The 20,719-nt window shown below is 46.3% G+C and overlaps 1 long non-coding RNA gene across 1 annotated transcript in view; it reads left to right on the top strand.

Annotated features, from left to right (window-relative positions):
- LOC101672239 overlaps positions 1–20,391 on the top strand; it is a 106,452-nt gene extending 86,061 nt beyond the window's left edge. The window contains exon 3 of the long non-coding RNA XR_006605293.1: positions 20,344–20,391. This is a non-coding gene — a long non-coding RNA (uncharacterized LOC101672239). The remainder of the gene's footprint in view (positions 1–20,343) is intronic.
- The last annotated feature ends 328 nt before the right edge of the window (positions 20,392–20,719 follow it).

Below are 20,719 nucleotides of genomic sequence, written 5' to 3'. Positions count from 1 at the left end.
ATATTTAATAATTTCTTAGGCATTTTGGGGGCGTCCTCCTACTCACGCAGTGGTCTGAAATGCTCAAGAAATCTGGCCATCGGGGTTCCTGGGTGGCTCCGTTGGGTAAGCATCTGCCTTCAGCTCAGGTCATGATCCTGGGGTCCTGGGATAAGCCCTGAGCCCCACGTCATGTTCTCTGCTCAACAGAGAGTCAGCTTGTCCCTCTCTGTCTACCCCTCCCCCGCTCATGCTCTCTCTCCCTCTCTCTTTCTCTCAAATGAAGAATAAAATCTTAAAAAAAAAAAAAAAAGAAAACAAAAAGAAAAGAAAACCTGGCTGTCTGCCCACATAGAGGTAGTGGCCATCTGGGGATTTCGTCTACAGACAATGGGCCTCATCCTATGGACAGTGAGATTTCTCCCAGGGATGGTGGGCTTTCCCCTAACATGGCCCCTTTATGCATGCTTGTTTCGCTTCGGTCTCCTGGCCGGCTCCGCAGTTGTTAGGAGGAGGGATTGGAATTATAACCTCTGGATGGAAACTCCCAGTTATGTATTTAAGACCTCCCTTTCCCAGAAGCCCCTATCACACGACTGCAGACACGCTAGGAGTTTAGGGATCTCGACGACCATTCCAAACGACTGACATTCACTTTCAAGTCTGATAGAGGCTGCTCCACGATTACTTAGATGCTCAAATTGGGAATTTATTAAAATATCTTGCTGCATCAGAGAGACCTGTCTTCAAACCTGAGCACCACCATATTTCGGTTTATACGTCCTTGGCCATGCTACCTAAGCCTTCCAAGCCCAGCTTCTAAGTTCTCAGCCTTTAAGACCTCCCTTTCCCAGAAGCCCCAGGCTGAGAAGGCTCTTGGAGACTAAAAATCAAAGCAAGCCTCTCCATGCCATTTATACAGAATTTCATTCAGGGTAGCTCCTGATAGGAGGGATCCAGCAGATGGTGATCCAGGGGCTGTACGACTGTTCTGAACCTGTTGCTTCTACACAGCAAGGGGCATTATGGTGTGGGCAAAGGGCAGTTACCTGAAGTGGCACCAGGTGTGTGTTAGAGAGACGCTCAGAGCAAGCCTTCCTGACCTCTGGTTAGGGCATCAACTAACCTCCAAGGATCCTGCGACACGTAGCCCTGAGGCTGGGCATTGCAGGGACATGAACGAGATGCAGGACGAAAGATGGAGTCACTGTTGTCAGCACCCCTACAACAGGGAAGGGAGATCAAATGAAAGGCATAGGAGTGTGTAAGACATTTTCATAATGCGGCACTGAATCACAGAAAGGAGACAGAGGCTTTCGGACAGCATCTCTGTCATTTAGGATGGAGCCCTCATGAAGCAGTCTGAGCCACATCAGAGTGCCTTGTTATATTGTGATGTGGTCTTGGAGGAAAGTCTCTTAGCTGAGATTTAGCTGGAGAACCATGTGTGTTTAAGAGTCGGCCGAAGAGGGCCACCTCGGTGGCTCAGTGGGTTGAGCCTCTGCCTTCAGCTCAGGTCATGATCTTGGGGTCTTGGGATCGAGCCCTGCATCGGGCTCTCTGCTCGGTGGGGAGCCTGCTTCCCCCCTCCTTCTCTGCCTGTCTCTCTGCCTACTTGTCTAATAAATAAATAAAATATTAAAAAAAAAGAAGAGTTGGCCGAAAAAATATGGTGCGGACGTCCTGGCTGTCAGTCGCCACCACCACCACAACCACCCCCTTGACAGCTACCACTTCTTGTCTGCCTGCTCTATACCAGGAAATGGGCGAAATGATTATGGCATTTTCTCATTTATCCCTTATAACAACCCTAGGACGAGGCAATTAATAGTACTCTCCTTTTACAGATGAAGAAATCAAGGCTGAGAACTTAGAAGCTGGGCTTGGAAGGCTTAGGTAGCATGGCCAAGGACGTATAAACCGAAATATGGTGGTGCTCAGGTTTGAAGACAGGTCTCTCTGATGCAGCAAGATATTTTAATAAATTCCCAATTTGAGCATCTAAGTAATCGTGGAGCAGCCTCTATCAGACTTGAAAGTGAATGTCAGTCGTTTGGAATGGTCGTCGAGATCCCTAAACTCCTAGCGTGTCTGCAGTCGTGTGATAGGGGCTTCTGGGAAAGGGAGGTCTTAAATACATAACTGGGAGTTTCCATCCAGAGGTTATAATTCCTCTGGGAGTCCTTTAAAGACATGAAGTCTCCATGGGGAAGAATGAAGGAAGGTTGTGACCCCAGAGCCAAGTCAAAGTATTTTTAACCCAGGAAAAGTAGAATCATCTTTTAGGCCTTTGGAATAGATCCACAAGCAGAATTTGTAGGAAGTGGTGGACACTTATCAGTCCGAAAAATCTTCAGGGAGGTGGGACTGGAGGTCTCTGATGCTGAGGTTTATGGGAGAAGAAACCCAAATTGAAGTTTTAGAAGGGTAAGTAACAGAGCAGGGGATATATTTCACACCATCAGGAATTTATTCTACCTCAAATGTCTCTGAGCTCTTCTGAAATATATGGGAATGACTCTGACTTAGGGAAAGACCCTCTTGTGAAGAACATGAGGTTATTTTTACCAGATACTTTGAGAGTCTACACTTCCTCTGTGTTTCAGTCATCTTGAGAGTTAGAAGGGGAAACCTTCTAGTAGTAGTGGGAACATAGTATTTTATGTCATCTGTCATTTTAAGGAAACAGAGGTTTCATTATTTTGTACTCATTTTATATTCTCCAACTAATTAAACAAGATAATTAGAAGATCAATATGGATATTCAAAAGAGTCCTGTAATTTAAAGAAAAGATTCATGTATAATTTTTTTTTACATGGAGTTACTCCCTGTGCATTTAAGCACACAGTTATATGGCATTAATTCATTCAAAATGACGAGGGAGAAAGACTGTCAATGTGAAGACCGAGGAGCCATTTCAGTCGGAGAGGAGTCAGAAAAGAAGATACACGTATCTTAAGGCAAAATATGAGGCAACAGGAAAGCCAGATTTGATTTCCAAAAATTCTGGCCACAGACATATCTTCTTAAGCACACGTGGGCTGGTGTTGCGGACCACTCCTGTTCATCTTGGTGTTTCTGTGTGGCCGATTCCACAACCTGTTGCTGCAGGAATGGGAAGTCAGCTCTCCGTGGCCCTACAACACGGATCCCCTCCTTGGATAGGAAGGCTCCGCTAAGATAGTCATAGATCGATTACACGCTTTTATACTTTCAAGTCAACATTCAGTATTGACAGTCTGTGGAGTAGGAAAAGAATGGTGCCCTACTTATATATAACCCACACGTGTGGAATTTCTGCATAGGGTTCTCTATCGACAAGTTCTGTGTTGTATTTGGAACTTTGTATTTCTTATGCTTTATTCATTTATAAGTAATACAGAGGCTATCCATGACCTTCTTTCTTTTTTTTTTTAATTTTATTTATTTATTTGACAGACAGATCGTAAGTAGGCCGAGAGGCCGGCGGAGAGAGGAGAAAGCAGGTCCCGGCTGAGTATTTTTACTTCCATCATACCTATTTAGGGCATTAGAATATATGACCATGGAATGAGAAATGGAATTGGCCCCTACATGTTCAAACCCCCATCGCTAAGTGTCACAAAAGAAGATAAGAAAAATGAAAGAAAGATAAAGGTGGAAATATTTTTCATTGTTTAAAAAATAGCATTGAAGTAGGTAGTCATTGATTGACCAAACGTTATGTTCAGAAGACAGTCCGCCTGCTTGACGTCCCCTCTGAGATGCCGCATAGACTTCTGAGAAGTGTAAGCCCCGGACGGACTCTGCATTTCCTTCTCTGAACCTGTCCTCCACCTGAGTTTCCCCATTTCCACAAGTGGTGCCCTGTTCACCCAACTGTTCCTGCCGGAACTCTGTGAACTGCTCCTGACACACCTGCACACATTCCACAAGCAAGCCCTGTTGGCACGTGCACACAAGTCAGTCATACTGACTTCAGAATGTCTTGAATCCATCCACTTTAGCCACAGATACTGCCTTTTTCTTAGTACAAGACATTGCTCCGTTCACTGAATTACTGCATTAGTTCCCAACTGTCCCCTTCTCTCCGGCTTGTCTCCTGTCATCCGTTACCCACCCAGAGACAGGGATGATTTAAAAAAATACTTGTCAAACCATTTTCTGTCAAACCATTTCTGCTGGTTATAACTCATCCATCGCTGCCCATTGTACGTGGAGCAAAATCCAAAGTCCTTATAATGGGCCACGAAGTCTTGCATGGTAGGACTTCTTTCTTCTTCAACCACTGGGTTTCAGTGTTTTAGCCGACACCGACCAGTTTGCTGAACACATTGTGTGTTCTTGGACTCAGGGCTCTGCTGTGTCTCTGCGCGCGCAGTGCTTGTACGCTCTCTGCTTTCCATCCGGTAGGTCTTAGCGCAAATGTCACCGCTTTGTGAGGGCCTCGTCCCGTAGGTTTCTCTCATTGTGCTCTTTCTCAGTTTCTTGCTTGTTTCATTTATAACAGGTAATACAAATTTGTAATTTTTAAAATTTATTTGTGTGTTCACTTATGTATTTCTCTCTTCCCCTCCCGTAGGTAAACTCCATGAGAACAGAGACAGAGAGAACAAGTTTCTTGCTCAGTGTCTTGTACATTGAGGGTAATCAGTACATCCTCGAGTGAATCATCTTAGAAATCACTATCTCACAGAAATGTCGGAAATAATAGTTGATTCTCCAGGAGCTCCATAAAAGCTTACTTATTTCAATGATGTAATTCATTCATGACTCCAGGATTAGCAGCTTGAGTTAGGGGTTCTGTGGGTTCACAGAAGGGGCTATGTAATGGGCCTCGGGAAAAGGGGAGGGAATACTTGGCTCTTATCTTCTTCCATACAGATGTAGCTCTAGGCAAATAATGAAACTGAGAAAGTTTGTCTTCAGCATCTTTATACTTTCCTGCGGCCTTTTTAAAAAAAAAAATTATTTTTTTCAGTGTTCCAAAATTCATTGTTTATGCACCTTTTAGAATTTTATTTCAATAAGGGACAGAGATCCATTCAGGAGGAGCCAAGGAGAGGGAGACCAGGCAGTGCGCAACCAGGTACAGGCACCAGCTATCACGGAAATAGGAACTGGGAAGCCACAGACAGGAGGCATGATTGACAAAGTGAGGGAAGAACAAGCGGAGATTAGAGACAGAGGCCGAGGGAAGAGATTCAGGAGAGCAGGAGTGCTTAGCACTGTCGGGAGCTGCAGGATGGGGACGTAAGATGAAGACGGCGATTTGGCATTTATGGATTAGGAACCCCAAGAAGAGAGAGTGCAAAGTGTGAGGACGTGGGTCTGTGGCTGCTTGTGCACGTGAGTCTGAAGAAGGGCAGAGCTTGCGGGGCAAGTGATGCCTCCGTTGGACGGAGAAACAGGGAAGGTTTTGGGTATTAGTCAGAGAAGTCTGGACTTTGCCTCATAGGCAGTGGGGAGCCACTGAAGACAGTTTGGCATTATGAGTGGGACAGGCCGTGGGGGCTGTAGGGTACAGAGTAGCTTCTCCAGAGCTGACCTTGCACAAAGGAGTCTCAGTTAAGTCAGTTTGAAGACTTTGTCAGCAGCTCTCAGAAAAGGTTTATTGAAAGAGATTGAAACTCTTGGCGTCAATGAAGGTTCTGGATTATTTATGGATTTAATTTATCCCTGTGATCCACGTTCACAGTTGGCACAGGCTGTCAGGAGTGAGCTGCATTCTTTTCTCCTTGAGAAAGTGGGAAGAGGATTTAATCATAACTGATTTGCTCTAATACAGATTTTAATAAAACTGGGCTGAGCTAGGCCTGGGAAGTTGCATAAGCAATTGGAGAGTGAATGGTCCTCTGGGTGTACTCTGTGAACTGGTGTAACTCTTAGGACTGAAATATAGTATTTAATCCAGAGTGCTCACAGGGTTTTCATAAATGCAGTTTAATTTAAAGTCCATGCAAACACATGCAGTACACAAACAGGATTTTCTCGGAATTTTAAGCCTCCCTATGACTTGGATAAAAATAGAAAATCTGTGATAAATTTGATAGCGTGACTCATTTAAATTAGTTTACCTTCCATGGAAATCGAGGTAAAGAGTCTTGACTGAATTCCTCTCTCACTCTTAACATACGCAACATTGTTCTGAGGATCCGTGGGAGGGCCTGAGAGTTATTGCCGTCTGGAGCTTAGAGACCATGTTGTCTAGCTTCTCCATTTTGCAACAAGGAAGCCGAGGGTCCCAGAGGAGAAATGACTTGTCCAAGGTGCCTCACTGTTTCATGCCGGAGCTGGGAAAAGAACTGGCGATAGAGCGAAACCTACGTTACTGCGAACGCCAGCAATAAAAAACCAGCAAGAGTAAAATCCTACCAACTCTCCTAACACCGCTCTAGATGGCTTTAACCCTGCCAGAGTTTTCTTTCCCAACATGCCGCTCCTACCATGGAAGAGTCTTCAGTGCATGTATGTGCGTGTGTGACCGTTCCACTCGGGGGTCCTTGAGTTCAGAGACATCTTACCATGTTTACATCCCGAGTGCTCAATGCCTGTAGTGTATAGGTGCTCAGGAAATGCTTATGGATCGAGCAACAGCACCAACAAGTTCAGATAGTCATTAGCCCCGAGTAGAAAATTTAGGTAAGGTTATCCTCTCTCCACTTCCGTCTGTTCTCTGTAACTTTATGGAGAATTTGGTTGACTTGCTATAGCCCAGAGAGACGGTCTGCATCGACTGCTCCCGCTCTGTCCTGATCGGTGGCTTTGTCCCTGCGTGGCACACTAATCCTCTTTGTTTATTTAGAAGTTACTGACCACTATGTGTTGATATTGTACTGGGCTCTTTACCTATCTAAATAGGACCCCATTCTTCAGGCTCCCAATGTCTTACTCACACTCGTGTCTTCTTCTGACCCACGGTCTCAGCCCTCTGTACTGTTAGCATTTCCTATAGGTGCTGCATATTTGCTAGGCAATAAAACATGCTCCTGTCTATGGTTTTATCATTCTGGGCATGTTGCACACCCACCCAACTGAGGTATAGGGGTTTTGAGGGTAGGAACTGTATCTTCAGCTCCTGTGGGAAGCACCTTAATAGATGTTGGCCAATCATGGAGAGGACTAGGGGAAATATTTTCTATGAAACTCAGTAAGTTTTTCTGGTGTAGCTTTTATTTTATATTTTAAGTATTTCACTCAAATGTTTCTTTTACTACATAGATTCCAGCGAAGGATTGTCTAGTATCGGTCAATATTAAGTTATTCTCTGAATACCCAGCAATATCTAGGAGCTGTATTTATTTTTATTGAGATATAATTGACAAGCAACACTGTATTTGTTTCAGATGTACAATATAGTGGTTTGATATTTGTATATATTGTGAAATAATCACTACAATGTCCGGTTAACATATATCACCATACATAATATCAATTTCTTTTCTTGTGATGAAACCTTTATAGGTTTGCTCTTTTGGCAACTTTCAAATATGCGATACAGTGTTACTACCTTTCGTAATCTATTCTCTTAGCAACTTTCAAGTACGCAGTACAGTATTCTTAACTCTAGTCATTATGCTGTATGTGACATCCCATGAATTATTTATTGTATAGTTGGAAGTTTGTACATCTTAACCACCTTCTCTCATCCCCCCCCGCCGTTGACTCTGGCAACCATTAGTCTGTTCTCTGTATCTGTGGGCTTGGGGTATTATTTATTTTTTGTTGGTTTCCTTTGGTTCAGATTCCACATTATAACAGTGACACCACACAGTATTTGTCTTTCTGTGTTTGGCTTATTCCACTCAGCGTAAGACCCTCCAGGTCAGTCCACGTTGTTACAAATGGCAGGATTTCCTTTTTTTTGTTGTTAATGGCTGAATAATATTACTATGTATATATCACATTTTCTTTACTCACTGAGACTCTATGATTTTGCTACTGGAATCCGCCGAGTCTGTTTGTGACGATGCTACGTGTGGAGGCAGGGCAGGCTGGCTGCGGTCATGGATTCTGGAATTGCAGAGTGACTTTTGGAAGCCTAATTGCCTGAGTTCATTAAAAGTAAATATCTCCCAGGTGGGAAGACTGGATCCTGTAAAGATTTCCTCAAATTGCAGTGATTTATAGACTTAATACACTGGCAATTAAAGTCTGATTGGGATAGAGAGAAGAGTTTATCTGAAAGAATAAATAGATTTTGCAAAGGAGATTGTGTAGAAGTCCATTTAAGAGTCCATTTCCATCAGATTTTAAAGAACAAAAATCTATCGTAGTTAAAATAATTTAGTATTCATACACAGATTGAAAAATACAGTATTCTTTTGTTGGTTTTATGTATGTGTGTATGTCTCATGTAATGCGTGTGTAAAAAATGCCTATAAACAGTCCCATCCTGCTGTCATTTTTCCGTGGAGCTAGTGGTGGAAAAGCCTTAAAAATGCATTTCCCTGTCCTGTTCCCAGGGAGAGCAAGAAAAGAAATTGGATTGTCCTGAAAGAAAGACATTGGGACGTATTTCACCAAACCACGGCCCTTTCCCATAAAATTTTTTTAACTGTACGATTCCAGAGATAACATAAAAACAGTGACAAAGGGCAGATTGTTTCCTCTATAAATATTGTTGAAATGACTAGTTAGCAATTTGGAAGAAAAATCAGTCTAAACCATCTGATAAGATAAATATCAAAGGAAAAGCATAAATCTCAAACCATAGTCCTGAATGAAGAAAACACGTTCAGGATTTGTCATACTCTGGAGGGGGCATACTTTACAATGCTTGGGGGTTAGGCAGGACTTAATGGTGACTTCATAGCCCATAAAGGCCTACAGTAATTGTAGGGTTTCTGTCCAGCGCGGTGGCCCTAACAGCATCTGGCACATAGTAGGTCCAGTAACTCCTTATGGACTGTGGGGATGCACGGATGTTGGAGGGAATGTGTAGACCCTTTGGTCTGATAAGCTGGGAGACTTCTCTGTGCCCTTGTTCATGCTTTGGCTCTCCGGACCCTGGAGAGCAGAGATGAAAAGACCCCACAGGGTCATCAGATACCGTTTCTGACACTTGTGGGCTGTGCTGTTCTTTGTGTTCATGGGATAAAGGTGCCGATGAGGAGGAGAGCCTGGAATCAGAGAGAAAAACACAGCTCTCTCAAGGATGTCGTAGGGGGAATGGGTTGTTGGGGAGAGAAGGTGAATTTCTAAATGTTCTTTAAGTGTTTGCAATCCTCCTCTTCTTTTGTGGTGACAAATAAAATGATGGTCTCTCTCGCACCATGTCACTTTCTCCAGCTACAAAGTAGCTAATAGAGAGTTAAAAACTGAAAAAGGAGTTCTTTCTTCTGGAGTTTTGTTAATTTTATAACTGCTTGATTCCAGGGATCAAGATAGAGGATTGCACTACAATAACAGCTTGTTTGCTTGCCTGACTTCCTTCCTGAAGGCTGGCCTTTTTCTCTTTCGCCCCTGTATCCTCCACACGAAGCCTATGACTATTTCAGACTGGAAACTTGAAAACGAATCAGTACCTACTGTGTGCTTTCAGAGAGCTCTCAGTGGAGACCTGTAAGACACAACCCTTGCATTGGAATTTATCACGTGAGAATATCTGGTCTTTATTGGTGTTTTCCTTGTGGCTTTGCGTTTTCAAAGAATGTTTGGTATTAGGCTTCTACACGTTAATTAGCTTTGGAGACACACGAATCCAGAATACATTACCGTCATTTGTCTGGTCCCCATTCGTGCACTGAGTTCATCATTGTTTTATTTTGAGCACAGCTCCTTCTTCCCCCTGTGCCGTGGAGTTATTAATAGTAATCGGAGCTTCCCAGCGTCCGCCAGCAGCATGCCTGAAAGGGATGTTCAAAAGAGATAGGAAGGATTCATCTCCCGAGTAATTTGTACGCCAGGGAGTACCGCTCCTTAGGAATCCTGTTCTTTGTGGCTGACGTGGTTCACGAGAGGGTTGGCGTGGGCAGGGAGCTACGGCAAACAGGGCAGGCAGGAGGAAACTGCGATGCACAGCCAGCGCCCTTCTCCCCCACCCCGGGGCTGACGGGCGCTAAGGGGCTGGGTGCAGGCCCCGGCTGGCTGTGGGAAAAAAGAACGAGGCAGGTCGCAGACCAGAGCACCCAGGTGGTCACGGAGCAGTCCTGGAAGACGGTCTAAATGCAGAAAGCAGACAGCAGAGCATATGGGAGGTGATTACATGTCATGATTAAGAGGGGCAGCTTGGAAAGCAACCCAGGTGTCCAACAATGGATGAATGGATAAGCAAAACGTAGTGTATACACACAGCAGAATATTACTCAGCCTTTTTTTTTTTTTAAAGATTATTTATTTATTTATACAGAAGAGAGAGAGAGAGACAGCGAGAGAGGGAACACAAGCAGGGGGAGTGGGAAAGGGAGAAGCAAGCTTCCCGCCGAGCAGGGAGCCCCACTCGGGGCTTGATCCCAGGGACCTGGGATCATGACCTGAGCAGAAGGCAGACGCTTAAAGACTGAGCCACCGAGGCATCCCAAATATTGCTCAGCCTTAAAAAGGAAGGGATGTGCCTCAGCGTAGATGAACCCTGAGGAGATTATCGTAATGGAAATGAGGCAGTCACAGAAGGACAAATACTGCATGACTGCACTTCCATGAGGTTCCTAGGTAAGTCGAATTCAGAGACAGAATAGAGTGATAGTTGCCGGGCGCTGGGGGAAATGGGGAATGGGGGATTGTTTAATGGATACAGAGTTTCAGATTTGCCAGATGAAGAGTTCCGGAGATTTGGTTGAGTAACAACGTGACCGCAGTTAACATGACTGAACTGTGCACTTAAAAATGGGTGATATGGTCAATTTTATGTTTCATGTATTTTCCCGCAGTTGAAAATTTAAAAAAAAATCAGAGATGATCTGAAAGAAAAAAGAAAGGCATTTTTGAAGACAGGTTGCCTGAGTTCAAATCCTGGCCAAGACACTGACCAGTGGGTGTCTTTGGCAAATCAGGTGACCTCTTTGGGGTTTGGTTTTCTTTCTCATATGGAGGTGATGGCTCTAGTACCTATACTGTTGGCTTCTTGTGAGGATTAAATGAGATACTATAAGCAGAGCCCACAACACTCAGAAGACACCACGGTGTAAGTTTTCACCACGATTATTGGGAGAATATGTAACCCTTCGGGTGTGCAGCGGGTGGCTTGCTTTGTGGTGTCTGTGCCGTGTGTACTGGGGCTGTCAAGAGCAAGGTCGAGCTCCGGCCAGCGTCAGCAAGTATTTCTGGAGTACACGCAAGCAGCCAGGGGCAGTAACGTGGTCCCGCTCGCAGTGTGGGGCATGTGCTGTTAAGTTTAAGGTGAAAATCCAGCTACTTGAGTTGGGATACAGGAGAGGTACTTGGTCGGAGGCGTATTGCAGATGCGCAGTCAGTTGTTAGAATTACAGTGCCACAAGGTAAGAACTAGATTAACAACTAGAGTAACTCTATGGACGAAACTTTCCCGATTGCCAGAGACAGAAATTCCAACTCAGCCTCACTTGAACGTAAGCCTGAACACTTTGCAAAGGAAAAGCTAGTCGTACACCTCTCTTCAGGCACGGTTGGCCCCAGATGTTCTAAGGATGTTGGAAATCAGTTTCTTGGCAAGCCAGCTCTGCTTTCCACTGTATTGGTGTCACCCTTAGACAATTCTTCATGACGCTGGTCTTCATGACAATTCATACAGCCGCTAAGGCCCTTGGTTTATAGTCTATCAACTTAACGCTCCTTCTTCCTCTTTCTCCCCGCCCCCCTTCTTTTCCTCTCTCTCTTCCTGAACTCCTTCATCCAAAAAGCCAGTACGTGGAACTGTGCAAGCTAGGGGTCTTTGCTGGGGGCAGCGGTGGGAAGCTGTGGTGGCCCAGAGCAGATGGTCCAGCCCCGTGGGGTTGAGAAGGGAGTCCCCATGGGCGTGACGAAGCCCATGGGGGGCCAGGAGCGCGTTCCAGCAGGAGGGTGGTCTCTGCCGGGCATCGGAGTCCCAGGAGGGCAACCAGAGCGCCCAGGGAGAGGGGCTGCTCGGTGTCTCGTGGCACAGCCGGCGTGAGGCACGTTCATTCAGCACAGGTCGCTGGAGACCAGGCGAGTGGGGAGAATGGCTGCACGCGGTGAGGAGGGTGCCGCGAAGGACGAGGCGTCGCAGCCGGGGAAGGGTGGGGGGCCCGCCCCGGGGGGCGCGGGGCTCGGGAAGGGTGTTCGAGTCCAGGCGTGGTGTCGAGGGTTTCCGTGTTCGCGGCGTGAGAGAACCGTGCTACGGAAAGGAAAGGAGAAAAGCCAAAGCGATCCTGTCAGACGGGCTGGAACTGGATCGTCTCTCTTTGTCCGCAGTGAGTCGTCGTAGACAGACAGATGGAGCCGCAGATGTGAACGTGCGCGCGCGGGCCGTGGGGGGTGTGTACGTGTGCACCGCTGCCTGCCCGGGTCCGCATGCCGGCCCGGCCGAGAGGAAGCCGGGACCCCGGGGAGGTGGGTGATTGCGGGCTGGGGAGGCCGGACGCTGAGCCTGGAGCGAGGAGCGGGGAGGAGGGGGAAGGTCGCACAGGTCAGAAGGACTCAGGATCCGTGTAAAGGGCTCCGGCTGGCCACACGGGGGACAATGAACAACGACAGTGACATGTTATGCCTCCTGAGTCAGATCAGGGGACCATGAGTTCCAAGGGACACAAACCGAAAGTCAGTGACTGTGAAGAACGGAGATGCAGGTCGTGTCACCGCAAAATACTGACTAGTGACAGGGGGGATGGGAGGTGATGTCTGCGGATGGAAGACAGCAGCGCTGGTGCCGGCGAGGCCCCGCGGTTTCTCCCGTCCGCTCCCACCTCTTCCGTGCGCTGCTCGCCAGGAGGCGGATCCCGACAGACCCCCCACGCCCTTGTGCCCTGGTTCCCGCCGGGGTTTGCCGTGATCGGTGACAGCAGGTGAGGGGCGCAGGGCCGAGTCGTGCGGCTCGTTGCTGGCCGGGTGAGTCGGGCCGGCAGGGCTGGCTTCGGCGCGGCCGTCTCTGACGTCTGCAGCCCCCACAGATCGTGCAGAACCTTCCCCCGGGCCCTGGGGTGGCTCCCCACGTCTGCTGGTCTGCAGTGAGTCCCCGTCCCTTACGGGTTTCCCTCAACTCTGTCTACACCTCCGTGCACCCCTCCATTAAGCCCTCTTCAGGCAGCTCCCTGTTTCCTCCCTGAGCCTGACTGATACGGGGGCGTCCGGGGACACGGCGTGGGGGTACGGCAGTATGAGCAGAAAGAAGAACAAACAGCACGGGCAGATGTCCCCGGCAGCCGATGCCGACTGCGCGCCAGTCCCCGGTGGGAGCCTCCGGTTACCTCCCCACGGGCCGGCCGAGCCCACCGCTGTCCCGTGACCTAAGGGATGGAAGTCACCTTGGTGACTAGAGGGGCATTTTGTCCCGGTGTTTTATGCAGATTCTCCTCTAAAAAGGAAGGACTCCTTAAATTTACGCGGGAGAGTCAGACACTCGCCCTCCCCTTCAGTCTAGGAGGTGGTGGCCCTACGCTAGGAAGGAGTCGCAGTTCAGCATGTTTCAGGCCTTTTGAATTAAACCATCTCTGCGATTTCTCCCGAAGACGATGGAGTACAAACAGCCCGGTCCGGGGATTGTCTTCTCTCAACACCGTGCGGTCCTCACCGCGCCAGCATCGCTGGGCAGATCGTGAGCGGGGACGTTCTGACCCCTGCGACCTGTCCGTTTCAGCCGCTTCTTCCTGTGTTGTTCTGGAAATCAGCCTCAGACAAGGACGTAAAGTAGACCCTCCTCACGTCCCGTCAGCTTGGAGGTGTCCCTTGTTGCAGTCTCTGACAGAGTGAGGCTTCCGAGTACAGCCTGCTGTGAGCGGGCGGTGCTGCCGTGAGGTACGGGCCGCTAAGCCCCCCCCGGTACAGAGTCACCCCGTTAAGTTACCCTGTAGCCCCAACTAAGGGAGCTCAGACCAGAGTCGGTATTTAAGAGTGCTCCTTTTAGGGCACCTGGGTGGCTCCGTGGGTTAAAGCCTCTGCCTTCAGCTCAGGTCATGGTCTCAGGGTCCTGGGATCGAGTCCCGCATCAGGCTCTCTGCTCAGCGGGGACCCTGCTTCCTCCTCTCTCTCTGCCTGCCTCTCTGCCTACTTGTGATCTCTCTCTCTCTCTGTCAAATAAATAAATTTAAAAAAAAAAGGAGCGCTCCCTTTAAACTGAATTCTTACTGTTGGTAGAGCACCCAGAACCGTTTCCTAATCCTGCTGGGAATAGCAGAAGAATCATATACTGGGCCCCCCTTTCCAATGTGGGCAGGGAAAATAGGTCATATTTACTAGGAAGCGTCACTTAAATTCCCTTGGGGTTTCCACTGAAGTCCTGCACGCAACGTCCTCAGTCATGGCTGCAAACTTAGATGCCAGACCACCATTTTCATGAAGAGTCACATCCACCCCTCGCTGTTTTCGACTTTGCAGTAACTTTCTAGAACACACGGTTTTAATTAACACCGACTTACAGGAGTTAAGGTCAAAATTCCAGGTAGGCCGGTATAATTTGATTGTAGAAGGAGATCTTAGATTTCTTTTATGAAGTCTTTTCCTGCTGTTGCCGCCTTTTAGTGTGGAGATGTCTGCGGGGGTGGAGGGTTAGCCTTATCAGGTAGACTATTTTCATGTAAATGTGTTAAAGTTTATAATAAAATACCGTGCAGGTGGTCCCCAGGCTAGGCACGCCTAATTTGTGAATGTGTTTCTCAGGCGCAGTGCCTATTGCGCAGAGCCGTTCCCCAACCTGCCTCACCCCAAGCACCTTGCCTCTTCGCCCCTTCTTGCCGTCTGCTGGCTCCAAAGGACGATCTTGGGGTCCTCGGCTGCTAATGCCAGCTCAAGTATGACTTGGGTAGATTTCTGACCTACCACCCCCTTTCCATGGCATCCTTTCTTCCTCTCGAAGCAATGGCTCATGCTACACGGTTCCTACGTACCCTGTGATCTTCATTGCTCTGAACTCTGCTAATGCTTCCTCAGGCAATTTTCTCATATAAATGGGATCGTGTTTAAGACCATGAATCAGACAAGTTCAGGTCTCGATTCTACCACTTATCAGCAGCACGACTTTGCTTTCTATGCCTCAGTCTTCTGATGTATAAAATTGAGATGAACAATGTAATTATTCTTATTTCTTAGCCATGTTATGAGTGTCTTGTAAAACGTAAGCTGGACAGTATGGTGGGGACATATGGTAGGTGCTTAAAAATGTGATTTGTTGCTGCGAGTGTTATTATTTTTGTTTTAGTTTCTTCTTTATTTTTCTTTCTTGCTCTGTTCTCTCTTTTCTAATTTTTACTCAGGTATTTGAAAAAAACAGATTTTTCCCCCTTTTGGATGATCTCCCCCCATTTCTGTGTTTTTCAAGCTGGGGCACAGGCCACAACAAGCAGTGTCCCCAGTGAGGGCTGGCCTGAGCGAACTCTGCTTTGTTCTTCTACTTCTCTTTACCACTTACTAGTCCTGAGTGAGCCCTATTTGTAGCTGCTGAAGGTCAGAGGAATGCTGGAGAGTCACTTAAATCAAGAAAAGGGAAAACCTCTGCTTGGGTGGGGAGGATGAGAGCATCAGATGTACTAGCAGTGATGCCGCATCGGAACGTTTCTAACAAGGCTTCTTCAGAATTCCAGGGTTTCTACCTTAGTCCCCATCCTCTTCAAATTAAATCTGCTTTTGATTTAAAATTTTTCAAGATACTGTTAGTGGGAAAAGCAAATTGGTTTCTTAATTGATTTTATTATTTTTCTTATTTGTATAATTGTTACTATTGGGATGATCTATTATTTTGTGTTGAAATTGTCTAGCATCTTAGTTATATTCCACATTAAATAGGCCTTTGTGTTGGAGTCCATAAAATCATTTCTATGGGGAAAATAAGTTCTAAGTCCTTAAGACCTAACTAATGAAAGAGACTTTTAGAAGGTTACAAGTTTGTAAAAGGAGGACCAAACGTATAGTAGAATATGTGTAATGGAGGTGATCTTTTACTGGGCCCAACCACCTTCTGTCTAGATAAGATGTTTACTAGGGGAGATGGAAGAACTCATTTAATGTCAAATGGAAGTGCTATTTCTCTGGAATTGGACTGGCTTTTGAATTAGTCAGGGTTCTCCAGAGAAACAGAACCAATAGGATATAAACACACACACACACACAGACACACAGACACACAGACACACAGACACACTGATTTATTAAAGAAATTGGCTCGTGCAGTTTTGGAATCCAAAACCTCCTACGATCCGCTGTCTGCAGGCAGGAGAACCAGGATATCTGGTGATAAAGTTCATTTCGAGTCTGATGGCCCAAGAGCTAGGGGACCACGGGTGGAACGTCTGAGAAGCTTGGCTCCAGTCTGTGAGGACAGGAGAAGACGGATACCCTACCTCACAGGAGAGAGAACTTATGCTTCCTTCTCCTTTTTGTTTTATTTGGGCGCCCAGAGGATCGGAAGATGCCCCGCCAGTGATGAGGGTGGGTCTCTTCTCAGTCAACTGAATGAAATTCTGATTTCTTCTACAAACACCCACACAGATACACCCAGAAATAATACTTTACCAGCTCTCTGGGCATCTCCTAGGCCTGTCAAACTGACACATGAGATTGACCATCACAACTTTTAATCCCTTTTATACGTGGGAGTCTCATCCTTTAGCTTAGACTCACGCTTATGACTGAGTTGAGTACAAAGGCTGTCATCATGGATGTTTATTGTCTTCAGTACGATATCGAAAGCCAGTTTCTAAATTTCTAAAAATATAAACAAACACAGAATTTGTTTGGTCATGTTCTTAAATTGGAGAGGTTGAAGAACTGTTGCAGACTTACTTTGGGACTGTTGGAGCGATTTACCCACATTCAGCCTGTTTCCATTATGCTTGCCCCCCCACGGGTTCCGTCAAATCAAGAATGTTAACACCAGGCATTTAAAAGGGAAAGGAAAAAGAGATTCCTGTGTTTGGAGTCTTCAAAGAGAAAATGAGAGAGAGTTCATGCCAATTCTTGAATTTTCTTACTTCTCATCCCAAGTTACTGCCGTCCTTGGCAGGCAAGTAGTCCTCAAATGTGGTTCACGTACCGGGTACCCATTTGAGCTCCCTGGGACAGGCACAGTCCTGGGGGCCACCCAGACTTTCTGAGTTGGAATTTCTGGAGTTTGGGGTTTGGCAAAGTGCATGGTTAACGGTCCCCAGAATGGTCGTTATGAAGCCTGCATTTGAGAACCACCGATGCAGACATTCTGCCTGAGGATGTATGTGGTTGACAAGGAATGTGATGTAAATGTCTCCTTTTGAGTCAGGATTTGGTTTGGCTGGACCTCCATTTTTTAGATTCTTGAGTTCTTGGATGTGGATTCGTCAGCGACTGTAATGTTAGTTTGTGCGGGACGCCATCCAACACACTGGGGAAGGGGTGGCTTAAAGAACAGGAACGCATTTTCTCACGGTTCTGGAGGCTACGAGTTCGAGAGCAAGCTGTTAGCAGGGCTGGTTTCTGGTGAGGTCTCTCTCGTCGGCCCGCAGGTGGGGGTCTTCCTTGTCTTTACACGGTTGGCTCCGTTTACAAGTGTTGTCTGTGTCTTAATCTCTCCTTCCTATAAGTACCTCAGTCATACAGGGTCGGGGCTCATCGCTGTACCACTGTAGAGGCCCGTCTCCAGATACAGTCACGTTGCAAGACACTGAGAGTTAGGACTTCAACATGTGAGTCTGGGGGAGGCAATTCAGCCCATAACAGTCTAGATGGGTCTCAGAACCTTCCATAGCAAGTGCAGCACGAGCACTGCAGACTTACGACCCGGTTCCCTCCGCGGTGGTCCCTTTGTCTCTCTCCTCTAGGGCGGCAGGAGAAGGTGAGAACAACGACACTTGCGTTTCCTTGGCTCTGTTCGCAGACGCTCCATTTCTCCCGACTGCAGGAGAGTCTAACTACTGCTGAGTCAACGGCTTTCCTGACTAAGAATGGTAGTTTCCGAAAGAAACACGGAGCCAGAAGTCTCTGCATAAGTAATTCTGAGATGCCCTTTCTTGTGTTTTTTTTTTTTTTTTTTAACTGGACGACATCTGCATTGATCATGCAGTAGCAGCGGTGGCTGAGGCCAGTGGCTCCTCAGCACGAAGTAAGGCCGCAGCACTGGTAGTCACCGTGTGACTTGCACGGAAGGAGAGAAAATGCCAGTCCCACTTAAAAATGCCCTTGCGGACGTGCTAAAGACGATTCGGCCTGCTCAATTTCAACCTTTGAGCATCCCTTTTTTTTAGGAATATAGGTGACAAAACGGAACGTATGCATAAAAGTGCTTCTGGTGCACATGGACTCGGTGGTGGCTGTTTTGAAGAAAAGCACTCATAGGATTGAACTGTGAGCCAAACTAGCCCTCTCCCCCCCGCCATGAAACACCATTTTAACTTCAAAGAACCAGTGATACATGAACTGCGTTTCTTCAGACCCCGTAGCTGGCAGACGTGTTCACAAAGAGGAATGGAGTGAGCCCGTCACTTCGTGAAAAGCGACTGACAATGTTTGTTGTCCATGACAGAATTCAAGCTTTCAAGTGAAAATTGGAATTTTGGAAAACTTGTATCTTTTACTGTGAGCTTGATAGCGTACCAGCATTTGAAGATTTTGCTAGTGAGGTTGGTGATGACCAGATGTGATTTTTTTTTGTAGCTGTAATGAAATGCGTCAGTATTTGGGAAACCCGTGTGATTCATGGAGCCACCGTTTTCCAAATGACCAATGCATGATGCTGCAGAATCAGGTGTGGGGGACGATCCCCTCAAAGTGCGAGACGAGCCAACACGTTTTTATGTAGCAGTTTATTATAAGATTTCAGATTCTCCATGCAGCCAAACTTTAAGAAGCTCTAATTGTCAAGTTTTGCCATATTGTTGGAGAAAAACATTCACAATTATCTGAAAGGATTATTACAAATGCTCTTTCCTTTTCCAAGCCTCATCTGAGTGACGTTGATTTTCCTTTATTTACTTCGACAGAAAATATGTGGAAGTAGATTAAATGCAGAAGCAAACAGGAAGATCTTCTACTTAAACTAAACGTTAGAGATTGCAAAAAATAGAAAAACATGCCGTTTTCTGATTCTGTGTTCAGGAATATACATAAAATACACAAATATATTTTAATTAACATGGAATGGGTTTATCGTTGCTATTTTATTTTAAGATTCTATTTATTGTTCAGAGAGAGAGAGTAAGTGCATCGGCAGGGGAGCAGCAGGCAGCAGGAGAGGGGGAAGCAGGCTCCTTGCTGAGCAGGGAGCCCGATGTGGGGCTCCATCCCAAGACCCCGGGGTCATGACCTGAGCCGACAGCAGACGCTTAGCCGACAGAGCCACCCAGATGCCCCTCTCCTTGCTATTTTAAAATGAATTGATAAATACGTATTTTAAAAAGTTTCTCACTTCCAATCTCTAATGCAGTGGTACCCGCGCACATAGGCCACTGAACAAGGCTCTTTGGGAGCCCCAGTCATTTTTAACAGTGTAAAGGGTCCTGAGGTCCAATAGTTTGAGGACGACCGAATTCGACGTCTTTCTAGCTACATTGTGGTAATTGGTTTAGAGTTAAACTTTGATTCATGGTACACTTGGAGCCAAATATATTCACTTTCTGAATGCTAAACGTGGTTTGACTTTTGCTTTTTTCTCATTGGGAGCAAACTCAGATTGGTATTCTATACCAAACGATGTTCATGCGTAGAGTAATGCCTGTCCTACCTCTCCTAATTCCAAGTAAGGTCAGCTAATCATGAACAAACTGCAAAACAAAAAGCCTTTTATAAAAACTACTGTTTTTGAGAGCTTTGTTTTAGTCTAATAATGATGTACTGAAAGAGCAGAGACTAAATCCTGTAGAAATGCCCTGGGAAATCTTGCCCTAAATGCGCTTTTTCCTCCTTCTGCTTCTATTTCGTCTTTTCCCACTTCACAGAGGGTTTGTTTCCTTCTCCTTCTCGTCTTTCCTTCAGACTTTTCTTTTATTCATTTCCCCCCGTTTTCCCCGTCTTACTCTCACGGGAGGTCATTTCTCCTGCGCCGCAGTGTGATTTCTGCCGTGTCCTCTAAGACAGCTGCTGAGTCAGCACGTGTGAGCAGGGCCCTGACAAGGTGTGGGTGCGTCTGTACAGTCTCCGCTCTGGGACCTTCGCAGACTTCTGCTCCGCACGTAGAATTCAGCACCGGGGTCTACCCTGTGCAGGCGGTGAAGGAAAGATGAGGAAGAGATTTTAACTTAAAACTTCCGGCTGCTAGAAGAAATGACTTCAGAATCAGTCCTCTGGTTATACCGTGTTCTTCATAGATTTCTTTTTTATTTTCCCTCTAGTCCAGAAGTCACTCCCGAGTTGGCCTGGAGCTGAGCACGAAGCAAAAGGTATGTTTTCTTCCCTTCTGCATTGTTCCTTTAAAATACCATGGTTTTGCCGGATGCTTTTATTTTTTTCCAAAGAGAATGACTTGTTTTTGGAAGGTAAGGATAGTCCCAGAAGCAAACTATCTTGAGATTTTCATTTACTTTGCTTCTACAATAGCAAAACCGAAAGGGGAGAAGAAATCCTTGAAATGAAATGGAACGAGAGAGATTCTGGAAACCCAGTGACAGAAGCTGAGAATTTCCCAGGGCTTACAAGCAATTCTGAAAGCAAGGTCAGAAGATAATGTACCAGATTCAGTTCTCTCATTTTTTAAGCCCTTCACGGTGA

Source organism: Mustela putorius, unplaced genomic scaffold (genome assembly GCF_011764305.1).
Source record: "Mustela putorius furo isolate JIRA1106 unplaced genomic scaffold, ASM1176430v1.1 tig00000040_pilon_pilon_pilon, whole genome shotgun sequence".
In the NCBI taxonomy this organism is placed as follows: domain Eukaryota; kingdom Metazoa; phylum Chordata; class Mammalia; order Carnivora; family Mustelidae; genus Mustela; species Mustela putorius.
Note: the sequence above shows the minus strand (reverse complement) of the source record. Positions and strands in the feature narration are given on the sequence as shown.